General features: G+C 37.0%; 1 protein-coding gene across 1 annotated transcript in view; it reads right to left on the reverse strand.

Moving 5' to 3' along the window:
* SLC2A13 (solute carrier family 2 member 13) overlaps nt 1–25,286 on the reverse strand; it is a 373,541-nt gene that overhangs the window by 139,388 nt on the left and 208,867 nt on the right. The window lies entirely within an intron of this gene.

Here is a 25,286-nt window from a genome sequence, read left to right on the forward strand (position 1 = left end):
CAGTGTAAAGTGATAATAAAAGTTATGAAAATAACTCATTCCATCTGAATACTGTTTCACAGTTTCCAAGTTCTACCATATACATTCTCATTTTCGTAAAGACTTGTGCAGCAAGGTCAGACCTATGTAAAACCGCTGAGAAATTAACATCAATAACAAATCTAGAAAGGCAGAAAATAGAAGCACTGAGAGAAAATTCAAGTATTTAAAGTCAAAGAATTTGATACTTGCTATGCTATTCTATTACATTTCAGAGTCGTCTTGATATTTAAAAAATAAAAACAAATATATCACACAAAATAATTCTTGAAAACAGACCCATGAAAAGAACAACAGATTATTTTGATGTTTTCATTTTGATACAATAAAATCCATGAAATTCCAAACATTAAAAAGGGAAATGGCATCAAACAAAGTAAACTGGTCAGTGTCAAAATTTTACTTACAATGAAAATGTTCCCTAGGTATGTAAGAAAATTTCTTTTACAATACTTAACTTTTAGAGGCAGAATGTAACCAAATAGTGGCCTGGAAATCAGAAACCTCCCTTTAAAATGGAATCTTGTGGTAGATTGGCCAGGTCAGGAAACACGATCATTTGTTCTTTTAATGTTTATGAGTATCTACTGTATAAGCTACGTGAGTTACTAAAATCCCACAAATATATTATTGAGACCCACTTGCTACCTTCAAGAAACTCACAGAATGAAACAGAATAAAATTGAAATAAATTTAATATCACAAAAAATTTTAGTCACAATGTGGCATAAAGGATAGACCAAACAATTTTATTTGATGTGGTATGTTCTTTGATTTTCCAGGGAATTTAATGTTTGAGTTGAGTCTCAGGGAATTCATAGGGGACTGCCAGCAGGTGTGAACATCTGGGAGGACACTGGTGGTAGAGGAAATGAAATGTACAAAGAAGAAAAGTGCAAAGCACATTGCTGGACTCACAGAACGTCATTACCTTACCTTGGCTAACACAAGGTACACAAGAAGGAGAAGTATGACATAGGCTACAGAAGAGTCTATTGTCACAGGGCCTTGACTGCCAGCCCACATGTGTGGGTTTTTTTTCTCTAGACAATGGAAAATCATAAAATGGGCTTTAAAGAGAAATAACACAATTAGATCTGTTCTATGGAAAGCTCACTCCAATGACAGCCATGTAGGCAGACTGGAGGCTGAATGAAACAAAGGTATATTGTTTTGAAGTGTATTTTAGGTCATTACACCGGGAACAGGCACCTGTAGATTGCTGTGACAGCAGGGTGCTGAAATTCATGGATGGCCTTTTATCTCCTTGTCAACAAGCACTGTAACTTCAGCACACACTAGATCTTTTTCTGGATGGAAGTACCTCAAGTTTTATCTTCGTTCTTCCTTTCTTGGAACATGGGTAAATGTATTAGTTTTTACTGTTGCCATAACAAGCAACTACAAGGTTAGTAGCTTTAATGAACAGCAATGTATTATCTAACAGTTCTGTAGGTCAGAAATCTGATGTGAGTTTCACTGGGTGTCAGGAGGCATTCTTTTTTGGAAGCTCAAGGGAAAACAGGTTTCTTTGTCTTTCCCAGGCTTTAGAAGTCTCCATGTTTGTAGTCTCCTGGGGTCCCCTCCTCAATCTCAAAACCAGCAAAAATGGTCAAGTGCCTCTCATATCACTTCACTCTGATGTCCTCTTCTATATTTAAGGACCTTTGTGAATAAACTGGGGCAGCTCTGATAACCCAGGATAATCTCTGGGTTTAAGGTAAAATGACAAACAGATTTAATTCAATCTGCAACCTAATCTCCCTTGTTACATGTATTGTAACATATTCATAGGTTGTGGGGATTAGGATAGGCGCTTTGGTTGTGGGGGGAGGGCATTATTCTGCCTATCCAGTAAAAATGTTATTAAGCAGTAAAATAAGCAAAAGGCCAACAGAAGGAAAAGACAAGGACATTCACTTAAAGGGCAATCAGCTTCAGAAAAATTCAGGCAATAACTATATTCTCTTTCATAAGGCAGGGGATGACATATTTAGGGCAGAATAATTCATGAGCCTAGTTTTTTAGTCAGCTCATGGTGAAAAGATACACTGAATTTACATTTTAAAGTGTGTGAATTCCAATGTTTTTGGAAATGATGCTATCGGCCAACCATTTATAGAATGGACTACCACTGTATTTGCAACCTTCTAAGCCTTTATGTAGTAGTCTGAATGTTCAAGGGACTGGGTATTTGTTTAAAAGCTGCACAAAGCATAAGAGAGTCTTCTTCATAAAAGAACAATATGAACAACTGAAAAAAGGCTTTCTTTCCTTTTTAGACTAAAGTAGGGATGCCTTCCTTCTCTTTTCAAAATCATTTTATAGTATCTATCAGAGGGCCTATCATCTTTTTCAAAGACTCCCTGGGCAACCTTTGGTCATCTCACACATGCCAGCTCTTCCCCAGAGTGAAGTTGAAAGGCCTGAGGGCAGTGGGCTCTCAGAGAAGACCAGCTTCACAACTCTGTGTGGACATTTAAGAACACAATGGCCAGACTATATGTGCATTGCTATGTCAGAGATTATTCGAGATCCAGCTTCCAGTTCTGAATCTTTAATCTGAATAAAACAAAACAGCTCTAGAAAACATCTAGGCTTTGATAATGGCAATCTATCCTAATGATGATGTTAAACTACCAATAAAATGAATATGTATATTTTACATGCTTAGCAATATATATATGTATATATATACATATATATATTACTTTCCTTTGTTCTATATTTGAACAAAGCATTTCCTAGTCATTTCTGAAAAAGGTATTTTTTTTTAACTCCTTGAAGCCATACCTGTCTTTTTCACTATTGCCAGGACAACAGATTTAACTTAAACACAAGAAGTAGGTACTCACTAGTTGTTGAATTTATTGAATTTATCTACCACCAACCTTCAAAAGGGAATTAAGGATATTCGTAATAAAAATCACATGATAGGGCCACTAAAACAAAAAGACTAGTAAGACAGGTAGAAGATGAAGATGATTATATAAAAACTTTGGCCACATAATAACTACAAGTTAGCTCTAAAATGCCTGGCTGCCAAAAAAAATAGTAAATGATAATTTTAACGGTCTGACAAAACAAAATGTATAGGTTCATAATAAAGACAAACTTTTTCTGGTATAAAACTGTAAAGACTTCAACTTCCTGAACAGATATGGACTATATTTTTCTAATGTATTCTAGCAATGCTGCAGATAGCTTCCAAATTCAGTTATCTACGAACTTTGTCTTATTCAACAATCTTGTGGGTTACTTTCATACTTGGTATAAAGACCAAGTTAAGTGAGAAGATGAGAACTTATAGAGCATAGCTGACTGACTATAAGCCCTAAAAGATTCCCATTATCCAAGTTAAATTGTTTGTCTCTTTTAGTTCCTATTATCATAAATACATTTATTTGTATCATATGGTAAGGTACACTGACTACAGAATTTTAAATGTCATTCTAATAAAAGATGGTTTTTTAAGTGAAAAAATTGTATTTTCCCACTTTTGTTTATTTTGTTTATACAATCAAAAGCATGGATAACTATGAAAAACACATCAATAGATTTAAGAAAAAATGTTTCACCCAAATACGAAAATCTTAAAAATTATTTAAAAAATGACTAAGTTCTTTGGGGACCTTGATGGATAGTTCGGTTGAGTGTCCAGCTCTTGATTTCAGCTCAGGTCATGATCTCATGGTTTGTGAGATTGAACCCTGTGCTGGGCTCAGTGCTGACAGTGCAGAGCCTGCTTGAGATTCTCTCTCTCCCTCTCTCTCTGCCCCTCCCTGGCTCACGCTCTCTCCCTGCCTCTCTCAAAACAAACTTTAAAAAAAAAATGATTAAGATGTTTAAACCAATTTTATGTATTTTAAACAGTAAAAAAAAATTTGCTTTCTGCATTATTAGGTGCAAGCTGTAATGCAAAATATATAAGTTAGAAAGGCAGAAATTAGGATTTCATGTATATCATGCATATATTTTGAGCTAACACACTACTTATACTAGGTTTAAATCAAAAAATAATCCAAATATAGTAATCCTCAGAAAGCATCATTATTAATCACATTTATTATTTTACAAAACAGTTTTCATAATTTAAATGATTTCATTAGTGTTTGGCGAAGAACAAATTAAAATGTGTCAAAGGAAATTAAAAGAGATTCTACAGACCTTCAGTGTTCCCAGTGTGACCTCCTCTCCGCCTCAGAGACCAGTCCCTTTAACCTGGCTTCAAACCTCTGGAAACCTCAAGAGAGATGTCCTCATGTCTCACCCACCCAACTCAGCCAGATCACTGACCTTGCTCTAAGCTAAGCAACACTAAGAACAATGATAGAAGCTCTCTAATTTGACTTGTAATTCACCAACTTGCCAGATTAACCTGTTAATTCTTTCCATAAAACATATGCCCACAGGAAAATGAACATTTGGGACTTCATACAGGCTTGCATCTCCCATCTGTTGAACTGTATGTATATTAAATCAGGTGTTTCTCCCCCCTCCCCATCCTGTTTATGCTCATCATTATAGTTATGTAATCAAATAACACAAAAAGCAATAGAACATAAGATGATGAAAAAAAGCCTGCATTAAAGACAAAACTATATGCTTTGGAAAGGGTGAATAAAGGTGACTTATTAAAACAAAACAAAAACCCAAAAACTGTATGGGCCACACAACTGTGAACAAATGGGGATAAAATGTTAAAGTCTGGAAGATTTTGCCCTTTGGTTTCTTCTCAAGTATCTTTCAGTTCTTGTTCTATTTGAAAGAAACTAAAGCTGGAATTCACAGATGATAATACTGAGTGTGATTTATGCAAGAAAAACAATGTGGAAGTTCAAGCAGTGGATATAAATAATTACTGTACAACTAAAAATAAAATACTGAAGATATATATGCATCATTTCTTTGATTAAGAAATGATACTATCCTTGAAGCTTGTATCTGATGTCAGCACTGGACTGTAGAACTTGTTGCTGATCTTGACCTTGTATCCAAGTTCACCGTTCCCTTGGTATATGTTTAATACGATTCAAACCCTTAGTACGCGCGGCTCAGTCACTTCGTGGCTGAGGTTGAGACCATGTTGGTGGAAGAGAAATCCATTGGTTTGAGAATCTTTGAGACCATGATATTCTCGATCTGTGCAGGGTACCAATGTCTAAGAGCTGCCTATTCCAGGATTTCTCTAGAGGCTGGCAAGAGTCCTGAACCAGTTGTCATTTCTGTCTTGCCGGTCTGACAGGGTTGGGAAGGTCCGAGCCTTGGGACCTTTCTTTGATTAACTGTCTTTCTCAGTTAACCAATCAAGTGCCGACCCTAATCACATCAGAAACAAGGGCTTTCACCCTGTTCCATCATGTCTCACATACCTGCTCATTTTAGCATCGTGCAAGAGTCCAAGACTTTCAGGTCACCTGTTTCCACCTGGTCATTTACTTCCACACTAACCTGTACATTCACTCATTTACTCAATCTTCCTCTCATCCCCTCTCCCTGTGCCCTGTGAACTAGGGGGATCACTTTTTACAGCTTGTTTTGTCTCACTCCTATATACTGGAGGAGGCCTGAGGAGCTGAAGAGGATAAGGGGAAAGAAGTGAGTTCAACTATCCTCTAACCTTCCTTCTTTAATGCCACCTACTTTGCTGGTCACTCCTCATTCAATGGTGACTCCCGCGCCTGCCTGACAGTTTTCTTCTCCACTTCTACTCTGTGTTGTGATTCTTCGTAAGAATAGCCTTGACGAGGACCATCCAGATATTGAGTTTCCTAACAGCTCCACTTCTGAAATCCTTCAAGTATCCTAGTCTCTGACCAGCACTCCTCACCCTCATGGTTCACTTGAATTTTTCCACTTTCGTGGAAGAATTTCATGTATATACATTGAGCCGTATATACACTTTCCTCTTTTTAGTTATCCATCATCACCCATTTCTGCCATTTTCCCATAACTGTACATACTGCCTCCAACCGTTTCGATTTCCCAATCCCCAGTGCTTCCCAGGTACTGATGTGCTACAGAATCACCTGATGGACCTGTAAAAACAGACTGCTGGGCCCCACTCTCAGTTTCTGATTCAGCAGGTCTAGGACTGAGAAGCTGCATTTTCACTAAGATCCCAGGCAATGTTGACACTGCCTTGAAAATATACTTTCCCAAATCATTATTACAGTCATGTTCTTTTCACCATTCTCAAATTCTCTGGCTTGACCCCCCTTTGTCATATTCATGCCATAAATGCCAACTCTGCCCACTTATACCCAGTTACTCTTCCACTCTGCATTTACACCTAGCAGCTGAAAGACAAACACACAAATTGCACTCACCTGGAAACCCCTAAGACACACAGGCAACAGCTCTGCAGGAGACAACCATAGTACCTCCTTTCCTTCTACTGTCCCAATCTATCCAGCCTCAGGTGACATCTTGCCTAATATTCACTGAGAAACTGTGAGCAATCAGGGAGCTACTCCCTTATTTCGCCACCGTCAAATCTACCAACCTACCTGATCAATTCTACAATAATTTGTTATTAATCTTCTGCTTTTCCTCAGCAATTTGTCAGCACTTCTCTTACAATGCACAACGTTCCTTCTGCTATGCGACTTACTTAAATGCACATTTTATTTCCTCTATTAGACTAAAAACTCCCCAAAGAACAGTTTGCATGTGATTTACACCTCTGCAACTGCCAAAGCAGGCTTATGGCTATTTCCTTTGAGACACTGATTAAGTGCTTATTTAAACGAGTGAATGGATGGAGTGGCCTTTTATTGCCTTTTTTTTTTTTGCTTTAAGATTTATATTGAGATATAATTCATAAAAATCACAATCTTTTAAAAGTATATAGTTCAGTGGCTTTTAGTATATCTACAACTAAATTTTAATCTTTTAAATAATTATAATAATTCATGTTCATAATAAAGTATTTTATAAATCCAGAGGGTTTAAAGAAATTAAAAAAAAAGTCCTTGGGGTAAGGTGAGGGGAAGGTTAGAAGATTGCGCCTTGAATGGTTTAGTTTCAACATATTCCTCCCCAGCATGCTTTCCTGATTCAGCTACAATCCTTCCTACCTTAGTGGCCAGTACTGAGTTCCTATGTACCCTCATGACTAGGGAAGAGAATATTAAAAATGGACTGTATGTGATTTATGAGCTTTTTCAACTCAAACATTGATACAAACTAGTCTTTCCATCACTTCTTATCTCCAAATTGTGCTCATCTAACACCTCATTAAAGGAACAAGAGGAGAGAAGGTAATGGTCTACTTAACATTCCTCTCAGGAGGCTGAAGAGTCTGAATGAGAAAAAAGGGCAGGCCATAGCATTTACTTTATGAAAAACACTGCTCTTGGCACTATCAAAAAGGAACAAAACAGTACTTTAACTTTTTTTTTTTTTTAACATTTATTCATTTTTGACGGACACAGAGAGAGAGAGAGAGAGAGAGAGAGAGAGAGCACAAGCAGGGGTGGGGCAGAGAGAGGAGAAGACACAGAATCTGAAGCAGGCCCCAGGTTCTGGGCTGTCAGCACAGAGTCCAACACGGGGCTTGAACCCACAAACCGCGAGATCATGACCTGAGCTGAAGTCGGACGCTTAACTGACTGAGCCACCCACGTGCCCAAAACAGTACTTTATCTTAAGCTGCAGTGGATTCCAAGGTTTGTAAGTAAAAGTTTGCAAGAACTTTTAATCTACATAAAAGCAACATTTTAGAGCATGGCCACACAAAACTGTGATTATGCAAAGATCTGTAGTTTTATGCACATTATTTATAACTCTGAATCTCTGTGGAATAAAGACTGGGAAAACAGACCAAGAGCATATAAGATGAAGTGAAAAGCAAGATGCAAAATTATTTAGAGGCTAGAAAGTCAACTATTGAAAAATTATAGAAAAGTAAGACAAATGAATACACCAAAATGTTAACATATACTATTATCAGGGGGTGAGATTTTAGGTGACTTTTCTTCCTTATATGTTTCCAATTTTCTATAATAAGCATTTGTGACTTAAAAGTTTTGTTTAGGGGCACCTGGGTGGCTCAGTCAGTTAAGCGTCCAACTTCGACTTGGGTCATGATCTCGCAGTCTGTGGGTTCAAGCCCCATGGCGGGCTCTGTGCTGACAGCTCAGGGCCTGGAGCCTGCTTTGGATTTCTGTGTCTTTCTCTCTCTCTGCCCCTCCTCTGCTCACACTCTGTCTCTTTCTCTCTCTCTCAAAAATAAATAAACACTAAGAGAAAAAAATAATAAAAGTTTTGTTTAAAGTGTTAAATTTTAGTACACTGAATATGTCATATATTGTATTCAGGCACCATAAACCTCCAGTTCTGTGAGCTAAATTCAATACTATTAAGTAAAATAAACATGAAATAATAATCACGAGCAACTAATATATCTGTGTTTTTCTTTAGAAAAATACGTTTTTTTTTGGTGCCAAACTTAGTATTTTCTTAAATGAAATAATCCATGCCTTTTATTTCTTGGTGCTCAAAACACTACAACTAATACACTGCTTGCTAATAAATACCTGGTTTACTTTCTCAATTCAAAAAATATTTAGGGGTACCTGGGTAGCTCAGTGGGTAAGCGTCCGACTCTTGATTTTAGTTTAGGTCATGATTTCACAGTTTATGAGTTCGAGTTGTGAGTTCTAGCCCCGTATAGGGCTCTGTACTGACAGTAGGAAGCCTCTTTGGGATTCTCTGTCTCCCACTCTCTCTGTCCCCCTCCCCCTGCTCACTCACTCTCTCTCAAAATAAATAAACTTAAAACCATATATTTAGACACGATAATAGTAATATGTATTTTAATGGAAAAATTAGTATATACTGGCCAAATATCTCAATTATATGCAATTAAAATACATTCATTTGGGGCCTATGTGCCAGATGCAGTAGGAGATGAAAAGACAAATAATATCTGGGACTGTCTAGGGAGGGTGGGGTGTCTACCTGCACTGAAGGAGACCACCATCCACAAAAAAATTACACCTCAATGAGCCAAGTTCTATGAGACTAGTAAGAGTAAAGTGCTACTGGAACATCAAGACAGTGATTAAGTCCACTTAACAGTCTCAACAGTATATCAGTGATTCCAACTGACTATATCACTACTGCTCATATTCCAGAATTGAAAAAAATACAAAGGTGCAAGCACTTTAGGCTGCTAGTTACACAGGGCTTAGTCAGGGAGAGTATTTAAAACCAGCCCAAGGATCAGGCACAAAAAGAATTGGAAAGGACTTGAGGGACTGTAAGTTAACATCAGGATGACAAATACCTGCTCGGTTCACTGACTAGAAAAACTGTAGTGGCAGAGATGGAGGTTATGGCCAGGAAGGAAACTCTAGATTTCGATTTCATAGGAGATGGCAATGATTTGTGACTATATTCAGGGTCTGCCTTTGATGCAGGGGATCCATGATAGTGGAAAAGGAGCTCCATCCACTGGCTCGCATGAGGACGGAGAGCACAGCGAAGGGAAGGATGCCATAAAGGTCAACAGAATCGCTCAGGTTTCACACAGACTGATCATACTTGAATTTCCCAAATATGCTCAGTCTCTGACTCTCTAAAATGATGATTTCATCTCCTGAAGCAAAGAGGGGGCTTGCAGAACAAGAATAAGCAGGGAAATAGAATGCTACCCTGGGCAAGGTGCCAAAGTAACCCACTTGATTGCATCATCTAGAGATAAGAAGTATAAAGATAATTCTTTTTGCCCTGTCTCCCGTGATAGATGAAGAAATTGTATGGCATTACTTAACTGTTGTAGATATCAAAACCAATACTAATGAGTTTAGATTATTATAACTAACTTACTATGAAATGGTAGATTAATATGGATGGGTATTACATTACCACCAAAGCACCCAGAAAGGAATTCTCTCTGGTCTTAGTAAGGAGGAATTCTTTTGCTTCTCTGAGGCAACTGATTAGTTTTTTTCTTAGGGACGCTGTGACTCATGTAACATGACATGTCTGCCTTTTTTCACTGGCTGCAAAAACTTTAGGAGCAACAGGATTCTCAAACTTTAGTATGACTAAGAATCATTCGGAGACTGTAACAAATGCAATACTCCCACGTATCCATGCCCTTTGCTCGCCCCTACCCACTCAGCCCCATCCAGCCACCCCTAGCCAGGGCTCTGAGTCAGTTCAAGAGATACTAATGTAAGGGGTGCTGTGACCACTTTCAAAAAGGCTTTGTGACCTAGTTCATATAGACACTACTAGATTCAAGTTCCTTGTGCCTGAGTCATCTTATCTTTTCCTACTTTGTTCTGTTTCTTGTATCACTAACTTAAAAAAAATGCTTTTTAAAGTTTGAAAGAGAAAGAGAGCACAGTGTGTGGGGGGAGGGCAGGGGGAGGGGAGGGGAGGGGACAGAGAGAGAGGGAGAGGGAGAGGGATAGAGAGAGAGAGAGAGAGAGAGAGAGAGAGAGAGAATATGAATATCCCAAGCTGGTTCCAAACTGTCAGTGCAGAGCCCCATGTGGGGCTCGAACCCACAAACTGTGAGATCATGACCCAAGCAGATGTCAAGAGTTGAACGCTAAACTGACTGAGCCACCCAGGTGCCCCCATTAAATCACTAACCTTAAAGCGTATTGTATCTATTTCCTCTCTATATGTTTAATTAAGCCCTCAAACTGTTTCTGGAGAAGGAAGGGTTGAAGTGAATAAAGACTTTCGAAAGAGTATGAATACATCTTATTTTTCCTTTTTCAAATGTCTGGGAAAGAAAGCTGATCAATTTTTTAACAGTAGAGGAACAAGTTGAGCTGTTAACAGCCTTGAGCAAAAAAGACTGCAAAGAGAAGCCTGCCACACCAATGTATTATTAATAGTAAATTAGGCTGCTGACTTGATGCAGGCACATGGACAGCACCATGTTCTTTGATGTTCAAACGGAAACCCCTAAAAACTACCTTTGGTTCATTTCAAGCGCATGCATGCAACACCAGGACATACTTGCTCAATTTTCAGTGTAACTGCAGGACCTTTCACACATGACAAAAAAAGAAATTCTATGTGTACACGTGATGTATGACTTCAAGAAGGAAAGCAATTACCAATGAGTCCACATACATTTGTTGAGGGAGTACTACATGAAAGACATTCATGTTAATTCTCAGCTACTACAAAGAAGCACTGAATTATCTTGCTAATTGTGAAAAACCAGGAGAATTAGGAAATATTTTGAGTTAAATGTTTTTGTTTGAATTGGCTGCATTGTCTTAATTCTCTATTGTCCTTTATGTGTGTAGAATTATATATCTAAAATACCCCATTCACTTTTTGTTTCTTACGAGGAAAACCAAAGGCTGCTTTATAAGAAAATACAGGATAGAAAAACAAGGGTAATGGCTAAAATTTATTGAGCGTGTGAAACTCAATTTGAGAGTTGGAACTGATGGCAGAACTCTGTACTGATGGAAGAGGAATGTAGAAATACCATCTGTAGAGTAATTACTATATGCTAAGAGGTGTCCATATACACTTTGCTCATATTAATCATTACAAACACCTTATGAAAATGAAAACTTGGTAAAAGTTAATGCTAAGCATTTTTAGAGTATAATTAACTCAGCATAAAAGCTCTACATTTCATTCTCACACATACTCAGGATCCCAAATAAACCATTACAGAAATTCCTACGCGGTTATTCCGTTTGCATACAGGGCAAAACATCAACCCTTACTCAACACTTACCACTTCACATTTCTTCCCCTAAATAAATTACATAAAAAAGTATTTTCATTCTCTATAGCTAAAGTCCTTTGTCTAGTATAGCACTTTTGCAGCTAAATAACTTGTCACTAAGAGTGAAATTCCCAAAATATAAAAATCATAAAATTGCATTTAGTTAGGAAGAAACCTCCAGAGGTGGCCTGACAGAAGGGCAGTCGGCCTGTTAAAAAAGAAATCTCAGAAGTGTGGTGTCCCTTAAGGGGATACAGAGCACTAACCTGACTCATAGGCTCAAAGCCAACTAAACTCTCCTCTCTACGGAGAGCTCTAGAATCGATTAAAATAAACTTAAAGAGCAGACTTACAGGGGAATATAAATAACAAAAAGAGCATCTTTACAAATTGTTGTAGGGCTTCTTGGGTGTAATGTGAAACTGCGCTCCATATGTAGAGAGCAGGAGAGTCAACAGACAGAGGCAGACCATTCCAAATTGGTAGGTGGCTGTTTTAGTGAACATGGGAACTTACTGTCTTGGGTGGCTGCCAGATGACTGGTTTTCCACACGTGCCCACCACAATCTTGAAAACTTATACAGAGGCCTTAACTGGGTTCAGTCATGTACCCAGTCCAGACAGCCTCAATACCACATTTCTATCTCAAGAGTGTATCCTTGGGGCAGCTTCTGAGAGTGGGAAAGGCAAGCAGAATGCACATTCTAAGCACCGGGGAGCGGGTGGAGAGCCTCCAGGTGCCAGTGTCCAGCTCCTGGGTCCAAGGACCGTCACATCTTGATGACCTCCTCCCACAGTAGAAGGTGGGGGTGCTGGTCTGGCATACCCCACCCCTCCTCCATCTCATGCCTGACCGTGCTGCCTCCCCCAGGCAACATGTATAGTGCTCAGGGACTGGTCAAATTCCTAAAGCTGCAGCCACCTCAACATCTAGGGATCAGGCCATAAACGAAGAGGAAGAACTCCCCGTATAAGTTCCTATTAAATATCTGTCTTTATGGCCTTAAAATTCTGCTGCTCCTGTGGTCCTGGTCATGGAATGGGCACCTAATGGAAATACCTTTCTATAGTGAGCCCACTCATTTGTCTGACAAAGAAATCAATCCAACTCTTGAGTGTGTGGGCTGCCCTTCTCTAGCTCATCATGATTGCCATGCTGGGCATTCCAACTCCTGTAAGGGGACTGAAAAGCCCTAAAATAGTACATTATGGAAGAACAAGCTCGGACTAATATTCTTAATTCATCTAATATTACCAATATTGATCCTGAGACCTGGACTGTGGCACACACTATCAACAACATGAGGCTTGGGTATTCTTTTTCAGTCAAACTGCTGACTAAAATGATCCTAAAAATACCACTAGTGGAGTTATGGATGGCTACACTCTGACTTGGGATGGGTTTATGTGGCTTATCCTGGGTTATGGACATTTGAGCACCTGGGCAACCCTATGATGGGAATGGAAAAACCACTCTAAACAGAACCAACCCAGTTATACCAGGAATATACGATGGATATCACTGCAGCTATGTAGTCATTCTGTCCTATTTTCTCATTAGAGAAATTTCAGTGTTTCAATGACACTGACCCATCTTGCCACCCAGGTATTTACTGGATGGCCCCAAATGGGACCCATTGCCATGTGGCACCAATCTCTGGTCATGGCTTCCACCTGGGTGGCTGGGCCACTGCATTATGGGTTTTCCCTGCACAGGGGAGAATTTGCCTCATGGTAACAACTACCGATCACCCTCTCCTCAAGGTGAGATGGGCACATTTTGTATTCCACTGGTACAATTATTTGGCCACTGTCTTTGTCCCCTTCACTGGCCTTTTGGATATTATAGCACACATAGAAGCCATTATGTTTATCCACCAAGCCTTAAATGATAGCTAACAAATCCTATCCTTATTGAACACTGAAATTTCTTTAATGAGAAAAGCTGTCTTCCAAAATAGGGTGGCCTCAGACATTATTACTGCCTTGCAAGGAGGCACTCGTGTGTGCCATTATCCAAAAAGAATGTTCTGTGCTCACTCCTGGTAAGCCTGCCAATGTGTCATCTTTATTAAATCACATGAGGATACAAATGAATGCCCTAATCTGATCCCCAGCCTAGGGAACTTAATAAATCAATGTTTTGGATCATGGGGCTCTTGCTAGAAAACATCACTGATTTGGGGAATTACCGTCCTAACCTATGCTTTCACTTGCACGAGCCCATATTGTCACTGTGGTGTCTACCTCCAATGCAGACAGAAAGCATAGAATAAGCACCTCCATGCTAATGAAACCCCTTGCTGACCACTCAGGGCATACTGAGAAGGAGTGGGGTATGTGAGGTTGTAAGAGCGGGTCACAAAGGCTGGAGTGTTGGATGAGGTCACCAAGAAAACAATAGCTGAGGCCCTGGTTACTTATCCCAGTTTCCTCAGAAAATAACCTATGATTCTGTTGAGAAGCCCATTGTTATGTTTGAAACTAAATCTTTTTATTTTTTTTTTATTTCTAGAAGTTCTTTCTACTTGGCAAGGAAGACACAGAAGTTTAGAAGAAGACACACTCATTTAGAAAGGAAAGAGCATATATTTGGAGCCAAGAAATAGTATTTATTCTTGTCCCTGAAAGAGGCCCTTCTGTTGCTCCTTCCCCTTACTGATTAAATAAGGCAGAAGCTGGAAGGCAGTGGTGTGAAAAGATGGGTGATCAACAACTCTATTCCTTCTAACTTCAGGAACCTCCCCAAACTAGTTTGCTCCTCTTTGTACTCTATATTCATGCCCCACTCACAGTCTTGTGACGGAATGCTTAGAAATTCTATTGGCCTGATCTGGCCGGTATCCAGTGATGAACTGATTGGGTTGATTTAGCAAAAACCCCTGGAGTACCCATGTTGTTTTGGGGAAGTCACAGAGCCATCCAGCCCAGCTGCCTCAAAGCCCAAGTGCTGCTGCTTGTCCAATTCATGGGAGAAAATGCTTATGTATTTAACCATTCTAGTTTTTTGTTTTGTTTTGTTTTGTTTTTTACTTAAAACATATGGCTTACTAAGGTACTTGTAATTCGTGAAGATGTGCAAAACTTACCCTGTTTTTGGATATTTCCCCTTTCCCAGACAGCACAGAATTGCTAGAGGACATGGAACTAACTGTTGGAGATCATTCTTTGCTCACACTTAGGATGATGTTTACAGAACATCCCAGCAAAGAAGTTAGTCATCATAGAGAGCCTCTTGAAGGTACAGTACTTTTTTTTCTATTTAGAATTCCTGGAATCAAAATTTTATGATACTAATAACTGATGAGACTTAAATTTAAATCCTGACTCATACAGTTCTGATCTGTTTCTATCTAAAAAAAAAAAAATTAAAATTATTCCAGGATTTCCAATAACCATAAATACTGACATTTTTTTTCTAAATAGTTTAAAATGTTTACTTTTCAAAAGCACAAATAGGGATTAATTAAAATGAAAACTGAATAACATAACTTAGCTGTGATACTCTGGTTTTCGAAGTATGTACAAACATACACCAGATGAAGGGAGTGCTCCTATTTTTGCTAAAAGCAAACCAGATGTCTGCGCATGTTATCATACCAACACTTCATTCTAAAGTGCTAAAAAGGCCTATTCTCCTTTCTGTGGATCATTTATATATCACCAATTCGAAACCAAATTTGAATTCTCAATCTCATATCTGTTGCTAAATTTTTCATTATGTATTTCTAAATTATTGCTTTATTCTCTCAGGATGTTATAAATTTCTCTCAGCATTTCATGTGTTTGCATTGAGTTTTACATTAAATGAGAAATCCTAAGGTACAATAACACAAGTATGCACAGTCTTACACTCTAACAAGTTACTCTATATTTTTAAATTATTCCAGTGTGAATCTATGCAGGGTACTCATACACTACTGTCCTCTTGAAGTGAGGCAGAGTTTATGCTTTAGTGGTGTATGGCATTTTATTTTGTCTAAAACCTCATTTGTTCTTATTCCACATGTTACAAAAACCCCATATGATTATTTCAGCTGAGAAATAAGGATAATTCTTCATATCTTTATCAACTTCCACTTCCCACTTTTTTCTGGCCAACGTATTGTGTTTCTACATAGTAAATTCACTTAAAATTGTTCAGGTGAGGAGGAACTCTACAATCTGTAAAATAACCCCAGTCATTAAGTAATAAATGTGTCACTCTTTTGTTTATAACTTATTTTAAGAAAGCATGCAAAAACTTCTATATTTTTTCAGCCCTACTGCCTCTTCAGTTAATGAATTATAGGAGCAATGAAAATATGTTGCTTCACGAGTTCTGTAGTGAGGATAAAGACAAGAACTTGGAAATAATAGGTATCATCTTCTACAGGCCTATTTTACCACCAAAACTCCTTAAGAGTATGTATTAGAGCAATTCTACATATTAGAACCTCAGAGAGGTTAAGAACTTGCCTGAAGTTAGTGGTAGGGATGGGCTCAGATCAGGGCTCATTCCTTAAATCACATGACTGACTAAATCTATATGGGCTAGACATTTACCTACAGCCTTTCTAGATATTCAGTTGAGAACATCTCTCTCCTTTACTGTGAAATGACCATTTTTATAAGTGGTCTAATCAAAATCACTAACAGTCTATGGTTCTGGGTTTGTTTTGCTTTTAGTAAGTTTGTAGATACCATAGGAGGAGAATAATCCTTATCTTGGGAAATCTGTTTATCTCAATAATGAATATGGGTTTGCTAGTAGGATTGCTCAAGTCTGCTAATTCATGTACATTAATTCTACTGTCCTGTGGAAAAGAGGTAAATTATTAGATATTAGGTAAATTCTGTCCTCAAAAGTTTGCAAATCACCAAAGAGCACGCACCGTATTACAGTTTAGATTCCACTTGTACTCCACATAGTATGTGATTTATACTATAAGTAATAAAAAGAGCCTGAACTGACAGAAGGCCATGGTTACACTTCTGTAATTAATAAGGCTGTCTCTTACCAGTGTCTATTTCATTAATCTGCATGTTTTGCAGCAGGTTGGCAAGGCCACCATTATTCAGCCTTTCATTTGTTTGAGTCGCAGGGACAGATATGCTGGCTCACGCATGTCTTTACTTCCCAAAGAGACCTACAAAACAATTTGGCTTGGCTACAGGACCCATGATTGTACCACACTGTAGCAGATTTCACTGGATGAGCCCTGGACTACATATGACTTTATCACTGACTTGATCTATAGTACTGTTGAGACTTAAACTTCTGTAAAGAGAAAGACAACTTTTTTTTTCTATTGCTGTCTTAATTTTTATTTTCATTACTTTCTTGTTTTTACTGACAAATTTACTTGTTTACTGACATTAAACAATAAACTTATTTCTCATGAATCTGCCTTTCACCTCCACCACAGAAAACAGAAATTTATAAATGTAAATATTATCCTGGGAAATTAATACTGACCTAATTTTCTTTAAAAACACACAAGTAATATATTTGTCCCAAACTGGTGACAGAAAAGCTCTCTCCGAAGGAGGAGATAAAAATTTCTCTTCAAATGAGGATACAGACATATGATGAAAAGCAGAGGGGTAAAATCATCCAAAGTCATAGAGCAACAATGTCATATTAGCAAAGAAAAAGGAATGCAAATTCTGGCATTTACACAGATAGTTTACCAAACCTCAAAATCAAAATATAAAATTTAAAAATTTAATCAGATTTTAATTTTGATACTACAATCTGATTCAAGTTACTGTAAATTCAATTAAGACATGTCCATATTACTGAGATGAAAACCACAATAATGCAGTCTTTGCATGTCTTCTACTGAGAAAGACAGTCCACAAATAGTAAATGAGAGGAACCAATGACAGTTATCAAGAATAAGAATGCAAAACCATATTGTCATTTAAATTAGGTTGTCCAATTTTCGAGAAAAATGTTTAGTGTAATTTTAAGTGGATAGTTTTTTTTCCAATAATTTATTTTATCTATGTCTATTTTATAGAATATAATACATTTTTTTGAAATTTTCCCCACTCTTTCTAAGAAAAAGAAAATGTAAGTTTAACTTAAATGAAGTCAGATTTCAACATGAAAAACTGAACTTTTGTGTAATAAACTAATATGTGCTTTTTGGGGAGTGAAGAGTGTTTGTCCGGAAAGAATCCTAGACTTGGTTTTAAATACTTCATTTTCAAGTCATTTATTAAATAAGTTGTAAAGAAATATATTTTCTGCAATTTATTAAAGCCCCCAAAGTATCTTCAGATTCTGTTCATAATTTGAAATTTCAATTTTTAAACTCACAATATGGAACTGAAAAGTAAACCTATTCTTTTTCTTAAACAATAAATTAGTTTTTACAACTAACTAGGGAGTAACATAAATGTTGAAAAAATTGTGAAATGTACAATATTTCAGATGTAAAATATTTCAAATGGCAATATATTTTTAAACATTTTAGTAAGTTTGGTAGACCATTAGTACATTATAGTAAATATTTAGTACATTTCAATAAATGTTTTTGCAAGCAAGTAGTAAACACAGCCCTATCAGCATTCTAGCTATATATTAGGTCTCTGCAAACACTAGCAACTCTTTTTTTTTTTAATTTTTTTTTTAACGTTTATTTATTTTTGAGACAGAGAGAGACAGAGCATGAATGGGGGAGGGTCAGAGAGAGGGAGACACAGAATCTGAAACAGGCTCCGGGCTCTGAGCTGTCAGCACAGGGGCCCGATGCGGGGCTCGAACTCACGGACCGCGAAATCGTGACCTGAGCCGAAGTCGGTGCTCAACCGACTGAGCCACCCAGGCACCCCAACACTAGCAACTCTTAATAACTAAACTGAAAATGAAGGACTGAAAGTCTTGAAGTATCCGCAGTTGTTACCGGTGAAAAAAATATGGTCATACTTTCTTCTATTTTAATTCACCAAATACTGGTTATCCACATGTTGAATCTGATTAACAGAACATTCACAAATGTGATGAATAAAAGTAGATGACAGCAGTAATATTTTTGGTTGAGTTTTTTCTCTGATCCATAATCAATATTCAGATAAGTAAGCTACTAAACCTTTAAGGAAAAGATGTGTTTGATGTAAGAAAAGAATTTCAAGAAAGGATAAAATTAACCTTCAAGTCTACAAAAATAATTAGTCCTGCTGAGATGATTTAGCCTGGATATTGGAGTGGCTAAACCCAGACCATATTTGAGACTGATTAAACATTCTCACACTGAAGTGATTAATGAGGATAATAAAATTAAACGGATTTTTTAGGCTATCTCAAATGTACACATTTTATTTATTTACTTTTTAATATTTACTTGAGACAGTGCAAGCATGCACAAGCAGGGGGTGGGGAGGGGCAGAGAAAGAGAGAGAAACAGGATCCTAAATAGGCTCAGAGCCCAAGGCAGGGCTCGAACCCATGAACCGTGAGTTCATGACCTGGGCCAAAATCAAGAGCCTGATGCTCAACTGACTGAACCACCCAGGTACCCTTCATATGTACACCTTTTTAAGTGAGGGCAAAAAACTAAAGCAGACCTCAATAATCATTAAGTTCAAGGTGAATCTAACAGGCTAGCTCGACTCATCGGAGAATGCTGGCCTTGGGTGGAAAGAAAAAGCAGGAGTAAAGCAGATGTAGAGAGTAGGGAATAATGCCACAAGAATAGGAGAAGGAAAGGAAGAAAAAAGGGAGAGAGGAAAGGAGACAAAAGAAAAGAAATGGAGATGAAGCCACAGGGTACTAACAAGAACTGCCCTAACTACTGCCACAAGGGAAGCTGGTGAGCAGACCCCACCAGGTCAGCACTTAAGAAGTATCTCAGACCCTGACCTAAGTCCTGCAGGAAGGAGGAGGCACAACCACCAGGAGCAGAATGCTAAGTAACAGGCAAGAAGTCAACCACCCCTGGATGTACCTCAGGATGTGACCAAACTGCAGAAGTTACCTTTCAAAGAAAGCTGTAGTTTCTAGAAGGAGGAAACAATGTTCAGTGGGGTTTAAATATACCCCAATTTTTCTCAGAAATTAAGACATCAAGTTAACTAACTGAAATTAAAAAAAATTAAAAAAAAAGACTTCCAGTATTTTATAGTATATCCTAGTAAAACATCTTGCCATCATATTTATTGCAATTTTTCACAAAGCTTATATATGCTTTTACTGAGAAACAAATGATTTTGCCAATAGTGAGCTAAAAATATTTACAGTATTTATAGTTATAGTAATCAAGTTACATGCATGGGAAAAACTTGTCCTTTTCTCATTTACTGGAATATCAACTTGTGAGAGTTAAAATGTGTGGAAGAGGTACGGAAATGTAATGGTATGTCCTCACTTTTCTAATATTTACCACCAAGATGGAGGTGCAGTAGAAAAACAAACAAAACGGAAAAAACAAAAAAAAAAACAAAAAAACCTCACATACATACTCAAGAAGAGACAGACAAGCTCTAACCCTTCATTCAGTGTTTACCGTCCTTAGGGCAAGCCACTGATACTAATAGTTATTTCTTCATCAGTATTCCTGTGAATTAAGAGACCTCTGGAGTAAGAGACGTATTGTGCCTTTTGAACAGCCTTTCTGAGATTCAATCTTTCCATCCATTAAAAAAGAAGATGGTGACAATTGATATTTGTATGACTAGCAGATGTTAGAAGAGATCAAAAACTACAGAAGTCCATGGTTATGCTGCTACCAGCCGCCACAGCCTATCTGGAATGTAAACCCTAATGCAGCTTCCGATTTCACAATCTCTTCTAACAGACAGCTGTTGTAACAATTCTCAACTGCCTGCTGCACGTTATGTAGTAAGAGATGCAGCAATTACATCGCTGTATGTAGTAGGGTGGAAATGTTTTAAAGTTTCTACAAGGAATTGTTGCTGGACTACAACTTTTAGTTCAAGAGTCAGGCAGCACTGTCCAACAGAACCGTGTGTGATGACAGAAATCTTTTGTCTCTGCTGTGTCCATTATGAGAGCTGGAAAGGTAGCAAGTCCTAGTGAGAAACTGAATTTTAAATTTTATTTAATTTCAATAACTTTTTATTTGAATAGTCACATGGTCAGCGGTTACTCTACTGACAGCACAAAGTTAGAGAATCTGTAATTAATGGTCCAAATGAAGTAGTATCTCCAATTTAGAAAAATTAGAAAATACAAGATTTTTTTTTAAATCACTTTCTCCTCCTTCAGCTATCATTACTTACATTTTTGTTATATTCTTCCAGATTTTTTTCTGATATACTAAATATATTCATAAATTTAAAAATGTAAGCATGCATACATGAACTAAATACATACAAATACATTATATTAGACATTTTTAAGACAGATCTACAAAATCCTATGGCTGTTAAGAATTATCTACATTAATACAATAAACCCTTGATAGACTTCAGTCATTATTATTAATGGCTGCTCAGTATAACACTATACCATGGTGGCATTATTAAATAGTCCATCACCATTGGGAATTTAGGTTTTTGTTCCTATTTTTATTCTTATAAAAAACCCTGCAGTGAACATGTTTGTACATCTATTTGTTCCATTTGTAGGAATATTCCTTTAGGATAAATTTCTAGAATTGGATTTGATGGGTCAAATGTCTCTTTTTTCAGACTGTGGAAGACTATTATCGAATTGCTACACAGAAAAGAACCCGTGAAAAGACAAAACTCTTTTGAAAATATAAGAGAAACCTTACTACCCCGATACCCAAATCATTAGGGAAAAGAGATGATGGTGAGGACGATGATACAGGGCTGATGATTGGATTACAAAGATCTCACAATTACCCTAAAAAATCCTTCGGCTTACCCTCAAATTACAGTAAACAGTACTTATGCGTCCTTTTGGAGGCAGACATACTACATTCTGCCACTCAAGAGCTCCATGGTAGCTAGGCTTTTTTTCCATCACTGAACAGATTACGATTCTCCAGTTAAATACTAGGGAAACTGGCTGGTTTGTCTACAGGGCTATTTTACACATAAAATATGTATCTTTAAATTAAGGAATCACACTCAAGTCAGCATTATATTCACACTGTGAGATACACCGGGAATTGAGACCTCACGAAAAAACAGCAGACTGCAATTTCCCACTTTACTGCTCAGTCTAGGGCATATGTGCATGGAATGGAACCACAGTCACCCACACTATTTATATCTCTCTGGATTGTTCTCTCTTTCAGCATAAACAAATTAAATGTGCAAATGGGGTTACTTTATAGGATACTTAACAGGTTCTATATTTTTGTATAGAACATGAAAGATGGAAAAAAAAAGGGAGAAAGAAAAGAACTGAAGAGTGAAAAAATGTGTGTATGCACATGGGAGAGTTATTTTTAAACCTGAAATGTGTCTCCTCTCTCCCTGCCAATGTGCAGTATTATTTCAATGTTCTGTTCATACTGCTTGTAATAAAAAGTGGTTCATCCCCAGGAGGCACCATGGAAGATCCATGTTGTTTTTAGGTTCTGCCAGGTGTACTTAAAATCACAAATGAGAAGGAATATTCCTTTTCTTTACCCAAGTGAAATCTAGAAGAAGGTATGTCTAAAGTAGGCTCAACATTTTACTGAGGTTAGCATTTTCCTGCATTGCCTTGGAACTGGTGTACCCTATTTGAGTCATCTTCATTTACCTTATTGGCTAATAGGAAGAAAAAGAGACAATGGGATTTAAATATAATGGGATATAAATGACAGTTAAATATTCATATCACTTATATAGTTTTAGTTATCTACTGTGAGTGAGGTAAATGCCACAGCAGCTTCATGTCCAAACTCAAAAGAAATAAGTAAATGGGAAATGAATTCTCTTAAGAATTCAGTGCCTTACTCTGCATCTTATTCCCTATTGTATTTCATATAAAAGGTCGACCACATTCCAAGAAACATTTGTTCATAAAAAGCTCATTTCCTTTCAAGGCGATGGAAAGTTAAATTACTGTGCTTATGAGACAAGTCAATAAGGGGAAGAGACAGAATTAAAAGGCCACAGGAATACAGTAATAATTTCGAGTCCAATTAACAAAGCCAGATAGAAAACTAAGGTGAAAAATCTAAATTGATCTGATAGGCATGGGCTCAATTACTTACAGAAAGTTTGAACAGTATTTGGAAACTGATATTTATCTCATTAATTAAGGTATAGAACTTAACTGAAATACAAGAAGATTCCAGAAGTGGGCACTAAACTATGTGATCAGTCCTTTAATCAAAATACTGTAAAAGATAGATGAGCTATTTGGGGCAGAATTTCTCTGAAAGCAACAAATACTGAAAACAAAGCTATAAAATTCACCAGGTGTGCCAGTGATTTTTAGTTTGATATACCTACATATTGTAAAATACTGTTAACACATCTATCACCTCACATAGTTACAACTCTGTGTGTGTATGTGTGTGTGCGTGTGTATGTGTGTGTTGAGAACTTTTAAGACCTACTCTCAGCAAATTTCAAATACACAATACAGTATTTACCTAAGTGTTAACTATGGTTACCATGTTATTATATGCTGTATATAACTGGAAGTTTGTACCCTTTGACCACCTTCACCCATTTCCCTCACCCTTGGCAACCACCAATCCACCCTGCTTCTATGAATTTGGTTTCTTTTAGATTCCACACATAACTGAGATCATAAAGTATTTGTCTTTCTCTGTGTTATTTCACTTAGCATAATACCCTTAAAGGTCATTCATGTTGATGTAAATGACAGGCTGTTTCCATGTCTTGGCTATTGTAAACAATGTTGCAATGAACATTAAAGTGCACATATCTCTTCCAGATAATGATTACATTTCCTTTGGAAATATGTCCAGAAGAGGAAATGCGAGATAAGGTAGTTCTATTTTTAATTTTTTGAGGAAACGCCATACTGTTTCCATAGTGGTTGTACTAATTTACATTCCCACCAAGCACATATAAGGATTTCCTTTACTCTATACATCCTCACCAGCACTTATCTTGTCTTTTTGATAGTAACCATTCTACCAAGTGTGAAGTGATCATCTCATTGTGGTTTTGATTTGCATTTCCCTGATAATGAATGATGTTGAGCACCCCTTCATGCTCCTGTTGGCCATTTGTATATCTTCTTGGGAAATGTGTCTACTCAGGTCCTTTGCCAATTTTTATACCACATTATTATTATTTTTATTTTTGCTTTGAAGTTGTAGTTCTTTATATATTTTAGATATTAACACTTTATCAGATATATGGTTTGAAAGGCTGCCTTTTCATTTTGCTGATTGTTTCTTTTCAGCTGATTGGAACTTTTCAGTTTGATGTAGTCCCACTTGTTTCTTTTTGCTTTTATTGTTATGCTTCTGGTGTCATATCCATAAAATCATTGTCAATACCAATGTCAAAGATACCAATGTTTTCTTCTAGGAGTTTTATGGTTTCAGGTCTAACACTTAAGTCTTCAATCTGCCCTGAGGTGATTTTGGTGAGTGTTGTAAGGTATGGGTCCACTTTCATTATTTTGCATGTGAATATCCAATTTTCTAGCAGCACTCATTGAAGAGACTATCTTTTCTCCATTAAGTATTCCAGGCTCCCTTGTCAAACATTCATTGACTGTATATGTATGGGTTTTTTTCCTGGGCTCTTGATTCTGTTTTATTTGTCTATGTGTCTGTTTTTTTTTTTTTTTTTTTTTTTTTTTTATGTGTCTGTTTTTAATGCCAGTAACATACTATTTTATTAATATACTTTGAAATCAGGAGGTGTGATACCTCCAGCTTTGTTTGCTTTCTCAAGACTGTTTTGGCTATTCAGGGTCTTTTTTTTTTTTTTATTGTTGTTGCTCTGTATGAATTTTGGTGTTTTTTCCCCCTTTTTCTGTAAAAAATACCATTAGAATCTTGATAGGGAATGCACTGAATCTAAGGATGGATTTGAGTAGTACCACCACTTTAACAACATTAACTTTTCTAACCCATGAACATCAGATATCTTTCCTTTTAATTGTGTTTTCTTCAATTTCTTTCCTCATTGTCTTAGACTTTTTAGTATACAGATCTTTCACACTTACTTGGTTAAATTCATACCTAAATATTTTCTTCTTTCTGATGTCATTATAAATGAGATTATTTTCTTTCTTTTTCAGGTAATTCATTGTCATTGTATAGAAAGAAAACTGATTTTTTTTCTGTTAATTTTGTCTTCTGCAATTTTATTGAACTTATTAGTTCCAATAGTTTTTTTTTTGGTGGAATCTTTAGGATTTTTTTATATATAACAATATGCTATCTGCAAACAGTTTTACGTCTTACTCCTGATTTGACTGCCTTTTATTTCTTTTTCTTGGCTGACTGACTGCTCTGGTTAGGACTTCTAGTATTAATTATGTTGAATCAAAGTGTTGAGAGCAGGCATTTTTTTTTTCCTGATCTTAGAGGAAAAGCTTTCAACTTTTCACCATTGATTACATCAGCTGGAGGCTTGTTATACATGGCCTTTATTATATTGAATACATTCCTTCTATACCCTTTTG

This window comes from Panthera leo, chromosome B4 (assembly GCF_018350215.1).
Source record: "Panthera leo isolate Ple1 chromosome B4, P.leo_Ple1_pat1.1, whole genome shotgun sequence".
Classification (NCBI taxonomy): Eukaryota; Metazoa; Chordata; class Mammalia; order Carnivora; family Felidae; genus Panthera; species Panthera leo.